Below are 6000 nucleotides of genomic sequence, written 5' to 3' on the forward strand. Positions count from 1 at the left end.
CGCTCACATAAAAGTTGACGCAAGGGGTTTCCGCCCACTGCGCGACTAAATTTTCCTTTTACTTTTTTTTTTTCAAATTTTTTCTTTTTATTTTACCGTTCAAATCAGTACTATACATCAGTGCTACGCAACCTTTTCCCACCCACGGCACACCAAAGGTCTTCCCAGAATTCCGCACCACACCACACGTAAAACAATTTATACACCAAAACATGGACCCCACATCCTGAAGGGGGACCAAAAGCCAAGATCTTTGGTGGCCCGCCTACCTATTGCTAAGGTTAAAGACAGCATGATACTATAAAATATCGTTTTTCAAATAGTGTTAGAGGTTAAATTAATGGTATTGATTTTATGTTTAACGATTTTTCGTATGGTTATATTATATTAATATAATAATTGTTAGTTGTCAGGTTAGCAATAATTATTTGTCGAGTATTGACACAATAATAATAAATTGTATCCTACAATCAGTTGTTTTAAAATATTAATATTAGCGTAGTAAAATAGCGCCGCAGGCGACTTTTTTGACTCGGAAATGGGAGCTGAACTGCGATAGCCTTGTCGGAAATCCGAGGATACTTTTTATTAACAGAAATCCAGAAAATAGCCAATGGAACATCGGCAAAGTTCAGTTTTAGTATCCCGTCGTTAATCAATTCAACAAATTCCTTTTCGAAAAATTTCGAATTTATAGGAAAAGCGCTTCTATAGAATTTTCGGCATTGGTTGCAAAAGGGTTTCGTATCCAGTCGCATTGATTGTATGAAAGTACTGATGAAATTTCTTTTGCAGCAAAGTTAAATGTTTTTGAGACGGATCCAAAATTGATTGCTTGTTTTCAATGGTGGTCTGGTAGTTCCCTTGTCTTCTGCCAAAGTTCGAGTTTATTTTTGAACTCTTCTAATTTATCAGAGAACGTCAATATATTTTCATTCCGACCTTGCATTGTTTTATTAAGTTCATGCAGGTGCTTAAATATTACATTACCAGTCATGTACGCAAATTTGGCTATTGCACCGCGGCACACCTAGCATCGCCTCGGGGCACACCGGTTGCAGAGCACTGCTATACATAACCAAAACATGTCATCGCCTAGGTTCAACAAAATTTGCAAGGAAGCAACTACAGATATCCAAGACTTGATGGATACCCCCGCAGCCCCAACCCCCAGACAGCTGCTAGAACTACCTTACAAAACAAAGCGTACATGATCACCAGAAACAAAAAACAAGACCCTCAAACACTGATCCAATCTGTTTTCAGCCTATTGATATCTTGCATGGACATTTTGTACATTGTGATCAAAATGTCCACGCGTGATAGTGTGTCCGATGAGGAAGCCCAAGAATCCATTGAATACTTGGATTCCGATTATGAAATGGAAACTGATGATGAAGGAGAAACAGGGCTGGCAGAACCACACAATATTGACGACCCTTCTGATGTTGACCATGATGTGGGAGAGGCTTCCACTTCCACCTCTGGACATGAAGCAGCAGAGGCTCCACATCAACCGTGGACCGCGGGACCATTTGTGCCAATTGTGTATGACTTTGACAGTTTTAACACTGGTGTTAATCCAAGTGTAGGCTTGAATGAGAATTCAACTGAAATGGAGTTTTTCACACACTTTTTAAATGAAGACATAATGGGTAAAATAGTGAACTTTACCAACGGCTATCACAACCATCTGACCAACACACAAGTCCACACACCTAACGCGCGAATTCATAACTGGTATGATACTTCCATAAGTTAATTGTACATATTTTACGCTGTTACCCTATTGATGACGAGAAACCCGCCGTCTTACAATAGAGGAACACTGGAGCACCGACCCTTTGTTAAATTCAAAAACTTTTAGCCAAACGATGGTCAGAGATCGTTATGAGCAAATTTTGCAAATGCTTCACTACTCTGACAGTGAAACCCCTGCCGGTGATAGACTTTACAAAATTAGAACACTTCTCGACCACTGCAGAAATTTGTTCAAAGACTCGATGTTGCTGAATGAAAGTATTATAGTATTTAAAGGACGACTTATATTTAAGCAGTTTATACCTTCAAAAAGACATAGGTTTGGGATTAAGTTATTTGTGATTTGTGATGTTGAAACTGGATATATTTTAGATTTTATAATTTATTGTGGCGACGGAACGGAAATTACCGATAGTGAAAAGTTGGGTGTGTCTGGGGCTGTTGTGACCACATTGATGAGGGACTATTTTGGTAAAGGCCATAAACTATTTTGCGACAATTGGTACAGCACAGCCCAGAATTATTTGAACATTTGTTTAAACAAAAAACAAATGCGTGCGGGACAGTTCGCAGCAATCGGAAGCAAATGCCGAAAATTCAAAAATTAAAAAAGGGTGAAATAAAATCTATATACCGACACCCTTTGCTTGTGTTGAAATGGTATGACAAAAGGGAGGTACACATGATAACTACCATGCACGACGACTCAATGGTGCCCACACATAAAACCAATAGAGCCACGGGACTACCCATTATAAAACCGAAGTGCGTTGTCGATTACAAAAAAAACATGGGCTCTGTCGATAAATTTGACATGATGTTGAGTAGTCTGTCGTGCATGCGCAAAACAATTAAGTGGTACAAAAAAGTTTATTTCCAAATCATTGATTTGTTTTTATTAAATGCTAGTATTATTTACAGTCATAACCGGTAAAAAAAACTTCTTTGGCCGATTTTCAGGCACTCTGCCTGGCATAATCGATCCGCGAATTTCAGAGGTAAAATGATATATAAATTCATTGAAGATAACAACATAACCTTAGCTTCTCGATCTGAGCCCACTCACTATCCTGCAAATAGTATAGGTCAACCTACTATCATAGACTTTGCTTTACTCGCGCAAACCGATTTCATACACGAAATTAGTGTAGTTAACGAACTATCCTCAGACCACAAGCCGGTACTTCTACTTATGCGACCCATCAAATGTGGTCCTAGCAATCAACAGACGCATCAGAACCTAAACATCCTGGGATGACTTCAAATCAGCTTTAGAGGAAAAGCTCACGCAGCCAACCCTACTTAACACTGAGGAGAGCATAGAATCTGCAGTCGCGACATTCACGGGCGAAATACTTGATGCCATAAACTCAGCCACCACCGTAGTTACACCATGAAATCATACACTCCGCCCAGACATCTCACAGATGATAAAGATAAAATCAGAGAGAAAAATATAGCACGTAAGGAGTGGCAGGAGCTAAAACTCCGCACATCCAAAACCATATATAACAGGTTGATACCAGAGATCAGAAAAGAACTCGCAGAACTAGATGACGCCAGCTGGTGCCAAAAAGTCAATAACTTAGTCATAGGCAGCCCACCATACTGGTCCCTAACCAAAATTTTAAGACAGAACAAGCAAAAGATAACTTATATCCGGGGACCTAATGGTCCGGTATATTCATCCATAGATAAAGCCGAAGCTTTCGCAATCAGCATAGCCAAACAATTCTCTCCAAACACAATAGACAGGAACAACTCGGAAATAGTTAACCCTTTTACTCCCGCCCGGCCGATATTTCGGCCCACACTACCTAAGGTAAATGTACCAATTTCCGTCACTGCTCCAATTATTGGCAATTTTAGAATAAATTCCAAAAAATAAGAATGGCAGGACTTCTATGGCTGTAAGAATGTGTTATCCGAAATCCACATTTCCTATGCGATAGAAAGAGATAAAGTTTTTGCTTCATGCTTGTAAGTACTTTCTGAAATTCGATTGTTTCCTGCCACACGTCGAGTGATTTAGATGTACTGGTATATTTGAGGCAAAAGCTTGAGAAGTAAGTAAACATTTAGAATATCTAGTGTTAAGCATTTTCAAACGTTTTTCAAACTGAAGTATTAGATGTAAGGTTATATTTTAATATTTAATTTGTTTTTTTGCCTAAAGTGTAAAATATTTTGCGTGTTTTTTGGTTAGTTTATCTAAAAATCAAGTAAATTTTGCTGCCGGTAATTGGCACCGATACGATTTGCACTTGTTCTTATTATCGGCAAAAAGCCGATAATAGGTACAAGCAAACAAACTTTTAAAAGCGCGTTATTGTTGGATAGAAACTAAATAATTTAATATTTTAAAATCTTTTTAAATTATTTAAATATTAATTAACCTCCTGGCTAATTTTCGGCACACCAAATTTATATCAGGAGAATCAGAAATAATCTTTTAAAATTGAATAATAACTTTAAATTTCGGTGTGCCGATAATTAGCACATAATGTGCCGGTAATAAGAGATATCGATCATTATGCAAAAATATTAAATACTGTTATTAAATTATTTTTAATTACACGAGTAGCAGAGATTTTAGGAAGAAATACTGTTCCTTCTTAATTTAAAACTTTTTAAAATAAGATATAAATTATAGTTTACTTTATAAAATACGATTACAATGTATGCCAATAATAAGCACGAAGGGTGCCGATAATTGAAACATTTTTATTTTAAGGATGAAGAAGGTGCGAAAATTATACAGCCGGCAGTCGCTTCAAAATGCAATTGAAGCTGTTAAAGGAGGAATGGCCACAATGGCAGCTACCAAAAAATTCAGAGTGCCCAGATCCACAATCCAGGATAAGGTTCTAGGCAAATCATCATTGGACAAAAAGAGTGGACCACCAACAATATTAACCGCAAAAGAGCAGTAACTGATTGTTGAATGGATTCACCATATGGGAAAAATTGGCTTTCCAGTAATGAAATAACCCCAACTAGTGTAGTGAGTGTAGCTTTATTACTGTGTAGCTTTATTACTTAGGTGGCATACCTGAAAGACATTGGTGCAAACTATTTTTGAAGAGGGATCCAACTATAACGACAAGGGTCTCCCAACATTTTTTCATCCCATTAAAAGCTTATGGAAAACTTCGATCCTCAATTGGAAAATACAAAATAACAATTCAAAACAACTGCGAGAAGATTTTGCTCCATTACTCAAAACTTGTTTGGATCAAACAAAGAAGGAAACCATCAAAAACGGTTTTAAAACAGAACTATACCCTACTAAGTATATATTATATTGTAGCAAAGTATGAATGAAGAAAAATATAAATGTTACTTACAAAGTAATTGTTCTAGCTATATTTTTTAAACTTTATAGAAATTTCCTGTATAAGTTTAGTTGTGCCGATAATATGAACATAAGCTGCCGGAAATTAGTACCTAAATTTAATTCAGGTGCCGATAATAGGACCAATTGGCCTTATGTTGTTAAAACATAAAAATTATATTAAACTTAAAATATTGTTGATATTGAACTTTTTTATTGTTAACAATATTTGTAAATATAAATACAAAAAAAGAAATATACAAATATATTTAAGCTGAGCCTATTATTTTAATATCATGACCACATTTTCCTACTGGTGCCGATAATTGGTACATTTACCTTATGCGAAAACTCCAAGGGGGCCGATCACATTTACGATTTGTTATAATTTGTTCTGCTCTTTGTTCATCTGGTGTGGATAAAACAAACTATTTGCTCTGTATTAGGCATGACTAATTTATTTTATTAAGTTGCTGTTTTATATTTTGAGTCATGTCATAAACACATAAGTGTATGGTGTCAAGCATTTTTATGACTAAAAATTTAAAATTATGATGTTCATAAAAATCATAAAACACTATTATTTATTACAAAGGAGGTTCTTATTTTCCTTTTGGTTGTTTTATATTTCATATATCAACATAATTTATGATATGATTAATATGAATATCGAATGGAATATTGTGATTTTTTATGAACTTGCACATGGGTATGATGATCCAACAAAGAATGTCTACTATTCATTTAGTAGTAGGGGGAGGCGGGGCTAGTTGTTACGGAGGCATGTTGTTACATCCTAGATAACTCTTCCGTTATAAGGTTCTGTGGCGTACATGTCACATAGGAAACGTAAACATCCTGTCCGCAGTCGCTGACGAAAGGTCACCTGCATTAATTGTATGCAG

Source organism: Rhyacophila brunnea, unplaced genomic scaffold (genome assembly GCF_057557595.1).
Source record: "Rhyacophila brunnea isolate RB1 unplaced genomic scaffold, BYU_Rbru_1.0 scaffold_23, whole genome shotgun sequence".
NCBI lineage: Eukaryota > Metazoa > Arthropoda > Insecta > Trichoptera > Rhyacophilidae > Rhyacophila > Rhyacophila brunnea.